The sequence below is a fragment of the Bison bison genome, unplaced genomic scaffold, assembly GCF_000754665.1.
Source record: "Bison bison bison isolate TAMUID 2011002044 unplaced genomic scaffold, Bison_UMD1.0 scf7180017858770, whole genome shotgun sequence".
In the NCBI taxonomy this organism is placed as follows: Eukaryota; Metazoa; Chordata; class Mammalia; order Artiodactyla; family Bovidae; genus Bison; species Bison bison.
In genome coordinates this window covers 227098-242791 of record NW_011489342.1, presented here as the reverse complement: position 1 = coordinate 242791, position 15694 = coordinate 227098, and the positions used below count along the sequence as shown (strand labels likewise).

The following is a 15694-nucleotide window of genomic DNA, read 5'->3' as shown; positions in this document are numbered from 1 at the left end:
CCACAGTTCAAAAGCATCAATTCTTCGGCACTCAGCTTTCTTCACAGTCCAACTCTCACATCCATACATGACCACTGGAAAAAACATAGCCTTGACTAGCCAGACCTTTGTTGGCAAAGTAATGTCTCTGCTTTTGAATATGCTATCTAGTTTGGTCATAACGTTTCTTCCAAGGAGTAAGCATCTTTTAATTTCATGGCTGCAGTCACCATCTGCAGTGATTTTGGAGCCCAAAAAGATAAAGTCTGACACTGTTTCCACTGTTTCCCCATCTATTTCCCATGAAGTGATGGGACCAGATGCCATGATCTTCATTTTCTGAATGTTGAGCTTTAAGCCAACCTTTTCACTCTCCTCTTTCACTTTCATCAAGAGGCTTTTGAGTTCTTCTTCACTTTCTGCCATAAGGGTGGGGTCATCTGCATATCTGAGGTTATTGATATTTCTCCCGGCAATCTTGATTCCAGCTTGTGCTTCTTCCAGCCCAGCGTTTCTCATGATGTACTCTGCATAAAGTTAAATAATCAGGATAGCTTAGCCTAGCTTAAATGCACTCATAACACCTATTGATACATTAGCCTACAATTGGGCAAAATCATCTAACACAAGGGCTTCCCCAGTGGCTCAGCAGTAAAGAATCTGCCTGCAACGCAGGAGCTACAAGAGACACAAGTTCAGTCCCTGGGTCAGGAAGATCCCCTGGAGAAAGGCATGACAACCCACTCCAGTATTCTTGCCTGGAGAATCCCACAGACAGAGGAGCCTGGTGGGCTACAGTCCATGGGGTCAAAAAGAGTTGGACATGACCAAAGCGACTTAGCAATGGCAATCTAACACAAAGCCTATTTTATTGAATAAAAAGCCTATTTTATAATAAAGTGTTGAATTTCTCATGTAACTTATAAATGGATGTATGAATTCATTTACATATAATCAGTTCAGTTCAGTCACTCAGTCCACTCTTTGCAACCCCATGAATTGCAGCACGCCAGGCCTCCATGTCCATCACCATCTCCCGGAGATGCACAAAAAAGCCAAATTGATAAAAACAGTAGATTAATGGCTATCTGGGGCTGAAGTGGGGATTAACTGGAAAGAGTCCTGAGGGATCTTAATGGGAGGATAAAATTTTCTAAAACTTATTTATGGCAATAAATAAATATACTCAGTAGTTAACTAAAAAAAATCACTATTTAAAATGGGTGGACTTCATTATATCTATATTAAACTGCAATAAAGCATTTTCAAAAGGCCACAGACCCAAACATACAGAGAAAAACTGTAAGTCAAATGCAAAAAAATTTTGTATACCATAATGCAAAATGCAATAAACACTAAAATGAACAGACACCAGAAAATTCAATTCTAAGGCACCAGAGGGGAGAACTGAGAATCAACTCAATTTTTCTTTGCAGAACCTCCAAAGAGCTCAGGAATTGAGCTCTGAGCACCAGATACTGTTGCATGTAAGGGTAAAGGAGGAGCTGAAATAATGAGGACTGGTTAAAAGTCCAAGGGCAACTCTTACTAGCCCTGGTAGAAGTTATTGTCTGAAAAAGGTAAATCATAGGATCTCTGGCAAAAGGACAACATATACACGTGAAGACAAGGTGTGACAGTAAATACAGAAGGTTACGGGAACACATTAAAAAAAGCAGACGGCAAGATTTCCCAGCCTTTTTGCTCCAGTTAGATTCCACAACACTAGCAGCTTGGCCTTCACCCTCCATGGAGGAGCCGCCTTCTCTGGGAAAATACAACCCAGCCCTAGAAGAAAAACCTACAGGTACTGACCTCATAAGTTCTCAGTTGGACAGACTAGAAAGATCACCCTCCAGTGAAACTCAACAAGCCCTACTCACACACTTAGAGCTTCCAATCAACTTTTTATCTCCCAGTGATGAGCAAGAATCGCTGTAATTGCCAGTCTTCAAGATGGACGCCAAAATCCCTAAAAAACATGCCCTCAGGTATTCCCTGCAATGCTGAATAAAGCTAATTGTTGTAACCTAGGTACTGGGAAAGGATGGAGTGTGAATGGAGGCAAAAAAACATGAACTGCTATTTTAATTGTATGCATGAAGAATCTCTGTACAAACAAATGTCTTTAAAGGCAGCAGTACCCCTTCAAATGCCATCTTATGCTGGTGCAGTGGATAGTGTGCACACAGCTCCACCTGGTCCAGACCCACCCTGTGTGGCCCATAGCTCCTCTCAGGTCACCTGGAGAAAACCTTGATACCATTGATGAGGAGGATTGGCTGAAGCAGGACCCAAGGGATCACTCCCCAATGCATCTCTTGTTCCCCATGGCTTTGCTACATGGAATATCCTTTCTGTTACAGGAACATTACTGAAGCATAGACTCTGCAAGCAGCTACAGTCCTGTGGAAGATCACTGCCCTTGCAGCCAGAAGCCCTGGAGTCAAGACACTGCTCTGCCGCTTACCCCAGACACTGACTAACACACCAAGGGGGCTTCCTCATCTATCGCCTAGAGATCATGCCCTGACTTCAACAACATGGTGTGAGAATGAATTAAAAGGAGTGAACTCGTTTGTAAACAGTGATCCATAACTTGCGTGAATTGAGGGTGTTACTTGAAACCTTTCCATGCTCACACTGCATGACTTTGACTTCTTTCCCAAGTGGCATCCAAAGTCCTTTGGTTGGTGCGTGGGCCAGAAACTCCCTGGCATGTTCATTGCCTGGGACATCTGGAATACAGTCTTCTGGCTTAGTCTCATCTTCCTGAAAAAGGAAAGAGTGTGTAAGCTCTATGGCAAAAAAAGCACCAGAGCCTTCTCCCACCTGCTTGAGAACACAGCACTGCCTGGCTTGCTCATGGGCTGGAGATCCCTATGTCATCATGTTATCCTCTGAAGAGCTGGAAAGACAAATTGTAACTGAGAAAGAAAATATAAGTAACTATTCCAGAAGAGCTAGCCTACCACAAAAACAAAGTAGCTGTTCTTAGAGAAAAGTCACTAGTGTTTACACAGGGATGATCTGTGAGCTCCAAGTTCTAATTCTAGATCACAAAAATTAGATTCTAAGATCACAAAAAATTTTCTGCTAACTTAGAAGCTTTGTGGAATGAGGCAGAAGATAGAATTAAACAAGGTTTCCTGAAACAATAAAAACAATGTGTCAGAGTAAAATAGATTATTAGACCTTGAAGGCCACTGTCACATTCTATAATCTCATACATACTGTATTTGTGAGATGCATTTTCACCACCAAATAACTGCACTGTATAATTAAGGTGCTGTTTTTTTTACATTATGATTTTTTTCATGTTTCCATGAATATTAAATTTATAATGGAAGAATGTTTTCTAAAAAAGTTCTCTTTAAGTTAAAAGCTACCAAACAGGAAAGGTTACTTTGACCTTAAGTCCTCTAAGTCTCACTCCCAGAGAAACATGCTGACACTGTGGCCGGGGTGCTGGAGGAGGGACTCTGCACCAGGCGGGGCTGGACTGGACGGATTCACATGTCCTCAGACTCCACTGTTCTCTGAACTGATGACATTCAAGAAAGCAGCAATGGAGCGTCAGAGAAGGAACATGGGGCAGCAGAGCTTTGAGAAGATGCAGTCGCAAGGGAGACAGAAGGGGAGCGAGCGCTCTGGACACCCAGGGGGCCTGCAGTGGTGTCTTAGGGACAGACATGAGGCAGATTAAACTTCTGCAAAGCACGGACTATGACAAAGCCCAAAGTGCACGAACTGACTGCCATCTGCAGAGAAGAGACAGGACTACCATAAAGGAGCTTCAAACCTTAAGCAGCTGTTTTTCATAGCAACTGAGTCTGAGCACTGTGTCAAATCTGTCTCAGAGAAAAACCAAAAATACAAACTTTACACTGACTTTGATAAACCCAGGAGGAGGTTCTTCATAACTAGAAGGAAAAAAAAAAAAAACAAAACACTGGTCATCAACCATGTTCATAGGAACATAACACATTTCAATCAGCAAAAAGCAACTATAGGCCAAAATAAAAAGGTGTTGTTTTTTCAGTAAAAACAAAACATTATAACTAAAACAGTTAATAAAATATGCCCAGCAGTCAGAAGTCCCAAATAAATAAACTGATGCTATACCACATCCTACTGGGTTGTAGAACTTAAATTCACTGAAGTAATAACCTGGTGTCTTGGCATGATTTTATTTTTGGAAGAATCAAGAGATTGCAGGGAAAATGTGATGTAAAAAGAGCCTTGAGTTAATTATGGTTCCAATCTGTCATTACACTTGTGGGTGATTTACCTATCATAATTTTCAACTTCCCTGACACTCAGAGGGTCATGGGGATGGGGACGGTGCAGGGGGGAGGGAGTGAAGCCAGAGGGAAGGACCTGTTGTAGCACAAGGAGGTGGGGTTGACCTGTCCCAGAGGCTCCTCCTCCCACTCCCCACCCACCAGCTTCGGATTCAAGACCCTCCCTGAAAGGCCTGGCTGGCCTTCCAGTGGGCTGAGTGGGCTATGAGGATACTGTCTGCTGCTCAGCACCCTGACTGCCCTCTGACCTCTTGGGACTCAAAGATGCAGGCCTCCTACTCAGTGCCTGGATAATAGGTGACACTCAGTGAAGAACTACTGCTAGAGAAGCAGACGACTGTGTGCAAATGTATTTTCCCTTCCACCAACACCGCTCTCAGACCCCAGGGTCCTGAGAACGAAAATCATGCCCGTGCTCCCAGCTCATTTCCACTTGTCATTGCTCTGCTGAAACTTCCAGAAAAGGCTTCTGGATGCCAAATCTAGAAAAGTAGCACCACATGCTCATGTTCATTTTTAAGTACTGACACACTACCTACTCGCTATTAAACACACTGTGTGGGTGTTTGGGTTTAATTGTGAATGCCCAAGGGACCAAAAACAAAAATGAGAATGAAAACAGAGAAACAGGACAACGGAACATGCCAGGTCTGTTCAGCGCTTCTGTAAGACATATCCAGCTGAGGACATCTGGACACTGTAGCTGGTTTAAAATTGTATCTTGACTCCAGAAACTTGGAAACACACATGGGAGCTTCACCATTGCTGCACCCAGATGGTGAGAGCCAGGATGACTAATTTTCCACATTTTCTATAATGAAGATGTGTTACTTTATGACCAGGGGGAAAATGTTTAAAATGTGAACTAGATATCCATATGGGACAATCTCCATAAGTTTAAATTTTTAAAAAAGGGGAGTGAAGAGCAAACCATTACATTTGGTGTGTTTTTTTTTTTTTTTTGGGCCACACTAGGCAGCTTGTGGGATCTTAGTTCTCCAACCAGTGATCAAACCCAGGGTCCTGGCAATAAGATCCCTGAGTCGTAACTACTGGACTGCCAGGGAATTCCATTGGTATTTGTGTATATGGGTAAAAGAAGTCATCATATGGCCATAACACACCCACCTTTGTTATTATACATATAGACTGTCTCTGGAAGGATATCTAAAAAACTGGCTTGTCTCTAAGGAGGGGAACTAAGGATCATATAAATGGGAGAGACTTTATTATTCATTCTATTTGCATTTGCATGCACATGTATTAACTTGCAAAATGTTTTCTAATTACAACAGAAAAGCAAATCTGTGGATTTGTAATGAAGTGGAATTTGTAATGAAGTGGAATCTTCATTACAGCTATGTTGGTGTAAGCCCAGGTTAATATACTTCTGAAAGAAAACTGAAGGTAACAGGGACTAAGAAAAATGGAGCCTCAAATAGAGGAAGCTCTGCCCCTGAAGACTACACAGTAAACAAGCAGGCATGAAGAGACTTAGCTTTTTATGTGTGGGACATTGCTTTTCCAAAGTAAATGCTTAAAATATTTTCTAACAGAAAGTGGGGAGATGATATCAGTTCATTGGCATCCATTCATTAGGAACATTAATGCTATGCCTCATGCATAGAGACCAAAAGGAGACTGCTGGTACCATCATAAATCAACTGATCCAAGAATACATCCTTTGAGCCACAAGAGTTATACAAACAACAACATATGGCCAACAAACTGAAATCCAAATTACTGAAAAAATATGTAACTACGGATGCCAAAATGAAAAGGAGTGTGAAGGGACTAGACATTTTGAAATCTATTATTAGCAATGGCTTCCCTAAAAAGTCCATTTTACAACTGTTTTCATAAGTTTAAAGGAAGGTGGTTGATGGTTTTTCCTCGGGCTAAACAATTCATTAATTTAACATATTAAAAAAAGATGGTTCTAAAAAAAAAAAAGAGATAGTTCTCAATGTCTGAAGTAATATATAACTAGTACACAGAGAATAATTTAGAAATGGTAGTATGTTTATGTTAAGTTTAGCTTCTATGCCGTAACAATCAAGGAGTCTACATTTATCTTTGTAGTTAAATTCTTTTTTATTTTCTGCATGGCCCATGGGATCTTAGTTCCCTAACCAGGGATCAAACCCGTACCCCCTGCATTGGAGTCTAAAACCACTGGACTGCCAGGGGAGTCCCTGTAGTTAATTCTTAATATTTAAAAAAGTTCATCAAGGCCCATTATTCTGTCCCATCTAAGAAGCTTACCATTAAATCATTCAGATGATAATAATTTATTCTGTGTAATAAGACTAAATTAAGAAGGAATTTCTTCCCAACTAGGTCTGAGGAAAATAATCTTTATTCAGCCAAGTATTTCAAATTACTCCTTGTGATTCTGAGTACTTGCATGGGCTTTCTTTCAAAAAGATCCTTCATGTAAGCATATTCCACCCCAAACAATTGTTCCTGCAACAGCTTGTCTTATCTGGGACTGGAAAACAGAGGCAAAATTGGCACATAGACTCAGAATGTCCATTCTGCTATGCCTAGTAGCCCAGGAGCTTTTATGTGACAGAGTGGGAACATGGACTGGAGCCTAGGTGGGAGACTCAGATGTCTTTGAGGGCCTGGCAGGTATGGGCAAAGAGAGAAGCAAGGTAAAGTGTAAGAAAATGGCCAGTGGAGATTGACGTGGGTACATCAGGGACAAAGGATTTCAATTCAATTTCTGAAAAAACAAACAAACTGTGGGGCTTGCCATTTAATATGGCAGACTGAACAACATGCTTTATTTTTTGTTTTTTGTTATAACAACAATAAACAAATTTAAAAGGTAGAAAGCTACAAAGGAATCTTGAGCAGAGACAACATCAGAGGAAGATTTCAACAAATCTGGGCAAGTGGAAGGAAGAAAGAACTGATTTCTGTCTGTGTAGGAAGTTAGTCTTCAGGAGATGGGGTTAGGGAATGTGGACATGGAGTGGCTGAAGCCACCAGTTTTTTCCTCCTTCCTTATATCCAGGAAACTGCCCACCCAACCTGTGAAGGTGACTGCAGATTAGTGCCCTCTGAGCATAGCTGAGGATGGGGGTGATAGTGAGCACGGGCTGAAAATCGATGCTGAATGGAAGTTTGTATGAACTCAAAACACTCAGCCTTCTCGTTTCCAACCCACCCAGAATGCTTGCATCCAAGCATAGATCCCCAGAATGAAGGGTCTTCTCTAGAGAAGCTGAAGAGCCCTAAAAAAAAATCTCTACCCACAGCCTGATCTTCCTCTAGTGAGGCTGTGCAGTCAATGAATAAGCACCTTCTCTCTCTGTCTCATACATGGATGCTTGTCAAAGGGTGTTACAGGGCCTCACTCTTAAATATGAGTAGACACCCAGATATCCAGGCATTAGAGGGGGAAAACTCTAAATGGAAGACAGATCAAAAGAAAAGGCAAATACAAAGGCAATGGAGGGAGCAGAAAAAAAAAGAAAAATTAATGAGTATCCTCGAAGAAGAAACAAGAAAGGATGCTATGGAAAAATAATGCTCAGAATAAGAAAAAGTTCTTGAATTGAGAAATACAAGAACAGAATTTTTAAAATATGTGCAGTAGAAGAAACAGAAGATAAATCTACAAAATAGATTGAAAAGTCGAAGGGATAAACAACTGGAGAGAAAAGATAATTATAGGATCGACAGAAATCCAACAGAAAGAAAAAGAAAAGGAGAAAAAAATCAAAACACAGTACATTTATTTAATGTACCCATGAAATGTCAAAAAATGAAAAGAAACTGTTGTAAAAAAGACACACATCATCATAAGCTTCAGAATGGCAAAAATAAATGGAAGTAAGGTTGCCAAAGCTTTAAGAGTAGAGTTAAGGCTGAGCAGGTAACCTATAAAAGAAAGGACTCATAGTACCATCAGACTCCTTAGCAATTCTGGAAATGACATGCCACCTTCAAAACTGAGTGAAAATAATTTTTGACCTAGAATTCTATACCTCACCAAATTATGAAGTTTAAAGACAGAATAAAGACATTTTCAGATATGCAAGGCATTGAAAAATTTACCTCCGATACACTCTTTCATGGGAAGTTACAGAATGTGCTTCAGCAAAATATGGGAGTAAAGACAGAAGGAGGAACAGATGTAATCCAGGAATGGGATATAAGACAGGATATTAGTGAAAGAAATTCCAGGATAATGGTTGCACTCCAGGTCTAGAAACTAATGAAGGATTACTGGAGGATAAAAGATGGAAGATCCAAGTGAAAAATAAAATGATTGATTATCTAGATAGGAATACATGGGGAAAGTATTTTCAGCTTTTGAAGCCTCAGGGGGAAAAAACAGCACTTGATAATAGTATATGAAGTCGCTCAGTCGTGTCCGACTCTTTGTGACCCCGTGGATTGTAGTCTACCAGGCTCCTTGTCTGTCCATGGGATTTTCCAGACAAGAGTACTTGGAGTGAGTGGCCATTTCCTTCTCCAGGGGGATCTTCCCAACCCAGAAATCGAACCCTGGTCTTCCGCATTGTAGGCAGACGCTTTTACCATCTGAGCCACAAGGGAAGTCCCTGGTGTGAAAAGAGAAGCAAAAAGCAAAGGAGAAAAGGAAAGATATACCCATTTGAATGCAGAGTTCCAAAGAATAGCAAGAAGAGATAAGAAAGTCTTCCTCAGTGATCAATGCAAAGAAATAGAGGAAAACAGTACAATGGGAAAGACTAGAGATCTCGTCAAGAAAATTAGAGATACCAAGGGAACATTTCATGCAAAGATGGGCTCAATAAAGGACAGAAATGGTATGGACCTAACAGAAGCAGAAGATATTAAGAAGAGGTGGCAAGAATACACAGAAGAATTGTACAAAAAAGATCTTCACGACCAAGATAATCACGATGGTGTGATCACTCACCTAGAGCCAGACATCCTGGAATGTGAAGTCAAGTGGGCCTTAAAGCATCACTACGAACAAAGCTAGTGAAGGTGATGGAATTCCAGTTGAGCTATTCCAAATCCTGAAAGATGATGCTGTGAAAGTGCTGCACTCAATATGCCAGCAAATTTAGAAAACTCAGCAGTGGCCACAGAACTGGAAAAGGTCAGTTTTCATTCCAATCCCAAAGAAAGGCAATGCCAAAGAATGCTCATGCTGCTGCTAAGTCACTTCAGTCGTGTCCAACTCTGTGTGACCCCATAGACGGCAGCCCACCAGGCTCCACCGTCCCTGGGATTCTCCAGGCAAGAACACTGGAGTGGGTTGCCATTTCCTTATCCAATGTATGAAAGTGAAAAGTGACAGTGAAGTCGCTCAGTCATGTTGGACTCTTCGAAACCCCATGGACTGCAGCCTACCAGGCTCCTCCATCCATGGGATTTTCCAGGCAAGAGTACTGGAGTGGGGTGCCATTGCCACACAATTGCACTCATCTCACACGCTAGTAAAGGAATGCTCAAAATTCTCCAGGCCAGGCTTCAACAATATGTGAACTGTTAACTTCCAGATATTCAAGCTGGTTTTTAAAAAGGCAGAGGAATCAGAGATCAAATTGCCAACATCCGCTGGATCACTGAAAAAGCAAGAGAATTCCAGAAAAACATCTATTTCTGCTTTACTGACTATGCCAAAGCCTTTGACTGTGTGGATCACAATAAACTCTGGAAAATTCTGAAAGAGATGGGAATACCAGACCACCTGACCTGCCTCTTGAGAAATCTGTATGCAGGTCAGGAAGCAATAGTTAGAACTGGACATGGAACAACAGACTGGTTCCAGATAGGAAAAGGAGTATGTCAAGGCTGTATATTGTCACTGTGCTTATTTAACTTATGTACAGAGTACATCATGAGAAATGCTGGGCACAAGCTGGAGTCAAGATTGCTGGGAGAAATATGGCACCACCCTTATGGCAGAAAGTGAAGAAGAACTAAAGAGCCTCTTGATAAAAGTGAAAGAGGAGAGTGAAAAAGTTGGCTTAAAGCTCAACATTCAGAAAATTAAGATCATGGCATCCGGTCCCATCACTTCATGGCAAATAGATGGAGAAACAGTGGAAATAGTGGCAGACTTTATTTTAGGGGGCTCCAAAATCACTGCAGATGGTGACTGCAGCCATGAAATTAAGAGACGCTTACTCCTTATGACCAATCTAGACAGCATATAAAAAGCAGAGACATTACTTCGCCAACAAAGGTCTGTCTAGTCAAAGCTATGGTTTTTCCAATAGTCATGTATGGATGTGAGAGTTGGACAATATAAAGAAAGCTGAGTGCTGAAAAGTTGATGCTTTTGAACTGTGGTGTTGGAGAAGACTCTTGAGAGTCACTTGGACTGCAAGGAGATCCAACCAGTCCATCCTAAAGGAAATCAGTCCTGAATATTCATTGGAATATTCATTGGAAGGACTTCATTGGAAGGACTGATGTTGAAGCTGAAACTCCAATACTTTGGCCACCTGATGCAAAGAACTGACTCATTTGAAAAGACCCTGATGCTGGGAAAGATTGAAGGCAGGAGGAGAAGGGATGACAATGGTTGGATGGCATCACCGACTCAGTGGATATGAGTTTGAGTAAACTCCGGGAGTTGGTGATGGACAGGGAGGCCTAGCGTGTTGCAGTCCATGGGGTTGCAAAGAGTTGGAAACAACTGAGAGACTGAACTGAACTGAACTGAATAGTATATGAAGCAAATGAAAAATTGAGGCTATTACTATTCAAAAGACAACAGTTATACTAGAAAACAAAAAAATCATACCGTTTGACTCAAAAGCAAGCAACACTGCATAATTATAACAATGTTAGTACTCACATTGATTAGGGAAGTTATTATATCATAATGGAGCTCAATTGGAAGGATGGAAACAAAAAGGGCAAATAGGAGAACTAAATCTTTATAAGAAGTTAATAGATAATGTCTAAAAGTGTTGAATCAACAAAAGCAGTATAAGCATACAATTTAGAAATGTGCAGTTAAATCCAAGAAGTGAAACCTAAAGAGTTGCATATGGAAGTCTTGGCCCTGTTAGGAGAGAACTGGGGGTAGAGGGTTGTGCGGGGAACTATGGGGGCGAATGAGGAGCGTGGCAACTCACCACTATTTTTTTGTATGATTTTTAGTAAATACTATTAATATTTGAGTTTTTAAGCTATATACAAGTATTACTCTGATATAAATTAAACTTTATGACAATCAAACACAACTCTGAACTAGAAAAAGCAAACATGTTCATAGCCTAGCCAGTTTTAAACGTGTGAAACTGGAAAAATCCCATTGATCTGAGAATTGAGGACACTTCAATTCTGCTGTAGCTTTGTTGGCTAAACAGGTCAGTGACTTAATCACTGAGCCTCCATTTTCTCACCTATAAAATGTTATCATCTTTCTCCTGTCTGTGAAAAAGTTCTGTGAGCTTCAAAATAAACATATAGAGTATTAACCACCATCTGGCATCCTATAGTTAAAGATACTGAGTGCCGAGTGGGCTCAGTCCTGCCTGAGTCCAGGGTGTCTAGAAGGAGCCAGGACTGTGGCTGCTAGCAGTGCAGCTCCTGTATCTGCACCCATTGTTCACTGAGGCGAAATTCAGCTCAAGAGCCACACTGAAAAGTACAGGTCAGGCTTCAAGGAGCCATGCATTTTGTGCCAAAGTTCCCAGAGGTGAAGGAGAAGGATTAACCCTTTGAGGACCTTTCCTGACATGTCTGTCTCAGCAATCATGAGAAAGCAGGCAATGAGAAGTGCCTGAAACAATTCAAATAACTAACTGAAAATCAAACTTAGGAAAGTTCGACTTCTAAAGCTGATTACAGGATGACAGAAACACAGAAAAGAACCGAAAGGATCGTTAATCCAACTTTCCACCTGATGCTTATTTAAATCTCCTTTACAACCCACCCTTCTCTCAGTGGTCATCTGGACTCTCCTCCAATCCACGGGAGCTGGGGTCCTAATTCTTCTTGAGCTGGAACTGGCCTCCTAGAAGCTTTCATCCTTATCCCTGGTAAAAAATCCTAAGGACCAGAGAGAACAAGTCTAGGCTGTCTTCTACCTGACAGCTCCTCCCGAGTAGTTAGGAGCCAGGCCCTCACCCCACTTTACTTCTCTTCGTCACCGCACGAACGTAACGGGACTGGGCTTTCTCTTCCTTTATTAACAGCAGAAGATGAAAAGGATGGGGATTTTAACCAGTTCACAGTGCGCCCCCTGACCTGAGAGCGGGAAGGACCAGGGTGCTCAGCCGCACTTCGGGATTCAGTCCTGACCAAGCACCGCCGCTTTCTACCGGGGAAGAGCCCGCCGCCGCAGCTCGCGTCCCCGGACGAGGCTCGGGGGAGGAGCCTCCCTCCCTCCAGCCAGCCGCTGGGAGTCTAGGGTCCCGCCGCCCGGGATCAAAACCGGCTTCGCGGAGTCGCGAAGACGGTACTTCCTCCTTGCCGCTGCCGGCGGGCCTCGCAGCGCCCCCTCCTCCCGCCGCCCCACACCCGATTCCATCGCCGAGGCCACCGGTCCGCCGCCTCTCCGGCAGCCCAGCTGGACAGACTGCCTCCGGGCGGAGCAGCCTTAAGTCCACACTCGGAGCGCCAAAACCCTGCGGTGGGGTCAGCGGGTGCCGCAGGCCGGAGCGCGCCCCCTGCCGACGGCCGGGAGCCTCGGAGCCAGGGTGCTGCGGCGGGGAGCTTGAACTCCCACTTGGTTCTCTGGAAGTATTTCTCCTGAAGCCTTCAGGGATGTAAGCTGTCAGTTACATTGAAGCCACCATGCTAAGAAGCCCAAACTAACAAGCGGGAAAGATTGAAGGCAGAAGGAGAAGGGGACGACAGAGGATCAGATGGTTGGATGGCATCACCGACGCGATGGACATGAGTTTTAGTAGGCTCCAGGAGTTGGTGATGGCCAGGGAAGCCTGGCGTGCTGTAGTCCATGGGGTCGCAAAACGTCGGATACGACTGAGTGACTGAACTGAACTGAACAAGTGGGGAGAGATCACGTAAAGAGGCCCTAAGACTCAATAAAAAATGAGATGTCAGGTCAGACCCCACTGCCTAACCACACCCTACCCCTAGTGAGAGGACTCCTTGGTGCATGCCAGAGATAAATTTTTAGTGGCTCACAGCAACTAAGCTAGAACAGAACTGTTCTCCCCATCTTGGGGAGGCTTTGTGCCCGGCCAGTTATGTGCCTAAAGTAAAAGAAAAGAAAATGGAAGAAGGAAAAAAGAAAAAGAAAAGACAACAAACAGTATTTAAACACAACAGGTGACCTTATAGTATGCAAGCAAATAATCTGAAAACTTTGCAATTGTTTTGGATTTTTCCCACTTGCAATTGATAAAAATCAATTTAAAGTCAGTTTACCTAACACAGTGATTTGATCTCTCAGCAAGAAGACCCGGGGATTGATAATTACATTTTAGCAAATATCAGTAAAAATTCTTTTGAAGCCAACAGTGGGCCAAAATCCAAATCAAATTGTTCTTTTTTTTTTTTTTTCTGCAGTACCTCCCCACATGTGGGATCTTAATTCCCTGACCAGGGATGGAAACTGTGCCCCCTGCACTGGAAACTCTGAGCCTTGACCATTGGACTGCCAGCTGCAGCTGCTGCTGCTAAGTCACTTCAGTCATGTCCAACTCTGTGCGACCTCATGGACGGCAGCCCACCAGGCTCCACCGTCCCTGGGATTCTCCAGGCAAGAATACTGGAATGGGTTGCCATTTCCTCTGATGCATGAAAGTGAAAAGTGAAAGTGAAATCTCTCAGTCGTGTCTGACTCTTCACGACCCCATGGACTGCAGCCTACCAGGCTCCTCCATCCATGGGATTTTCCAGGCAAGAGTACTGGAGTGGGGTGCCATTGCCTTCTTGGACTGCCAGGGAAGTCCCCAAATGAAACTGTTCTAAGAAAATAAAATTTAGGAATTTATTGACTTACATATGTGAAATGTCATAGGATAAAACTTCAGGAATGGCTAGATTTGGGTGCTAAAATGTTATAGTTGGCAAGTTCTCTCTCCGCTTTACTTTCCTTTGTATTGCTTCATTCTTTGCAGTTTCTCCCATGTGGGGAAAAAGATGGCCACTGGAAGCCAAAGATGGCCAACAAATTAGCAGCCCTAGATGGAAGAAACTTTCCCTTTCTCAGTTTCAGTAAGAATTCCATGTATTATACTCATTGCTTTAGCAATTCTTTGTTACCCAGGGCCATCTCTCACATTTAGCCCCATTTTCTGATTGTGATAAACTCAGTATAATCACGTCTACTAAGCAATGAGACAAACGGGAATTCTTACCCTGGTGGTTATGATTCTGAATCATTGTTACCTATCATCCTTTGTTTATGCTTATAACATCTAGAGGGGCTTATAACATCTAGAGGGGCGTGCAGGTACAGTTCGTTTCCAGAAATAGAGAGTAAAGTGATTATTACCCAACCGTGAATATACATGGAGTCACCCTTCAGTTTGTACCAGGGCACCTAGCCCAGTGAGTGAGAGATGCTTTCTTTGTTGTCCCTCCCTATTCTAGCTTCAGCTTCAGTCTTTTCTACCCCTCTGCTTCATCCTAAGATAGCAAATTCACCCTCAAATCCAACAAGAGGATCTTGGTGTTGGTTTAATTGTAGAGGGGTGTCTGTATCTAGTCCTGACTGTGTTACTGGATAGATTTGAAGCCTTTTTCCTCCCCCCTAAATGTTTATTTATTTCTGACTGTGCTGGGTCTTTGATGGTGCTTGGACTTTTCTCTAGTTGTGGCGAGTGAGGGATCCTCGCTTGTGGTGCACGAGCTTCTCACTGTGGTGGCTCCTCTTGCAGAGTACGGGCTCTAGTTGCAGCACGTGGGTTCAGTAGTTATGGTGCATGGGCTTTAGATGCCCCACTGCATATGGAATCTTCCCGGACCAGGGATCGAACCTGCGTCCCCCTACACTGACAGGCATATTTTTAACCACTGAACCCCCAGGCAACTCCTATTTCTAATCATTTCAACTGGCATTCTATTTAGTCACCAATAGGATTGGAGGAAAAATTGCAGACAATGTGTTTTCTTTGGTGCTTGGAAGGGTAAAGGGAGACAGCTAACATAATTAGCAATCTGTGGCAAAAAAACTAGTTGACAAACCAATTGCCATTCCCCCTTCATTTCCTTGCTCACACCACTCTGGTTTGTACAAGAAGCTTAGGTGGCCATCTACTTCAGTGGAGGCCCTTTCCCTCCTCTCTGGAAATGAATCTTAATTAGTCTTAAACCAATCATAGTAATGCAGTTTCTCTTCCACTGATAGATTAGCAATGGGCATGGGATGCAATTTCAGTCAATGAGGCATGATAGGAGGGCTGTAGGAGGGAGGGTTTCTGGAAATGCTGTCCTTGCTCTTAATAAATGATACTTGGAAAGATAAAAGGTCC

The 15694-nt window shown here is 42.7% G+C and overlaps 1 pseudogene; it reads right to left on the bottom strand.

Moving 5' to 3' along the window:
• The window catches only part of LOC104980604, a 19874-nt pseudogene extending 5271 nt beyond the window's left edge, over window positions 1–14603 (bottom strand).
• Between the last annotated feature and the right edge of the window lie 1091 nt (window positions 14604–15694).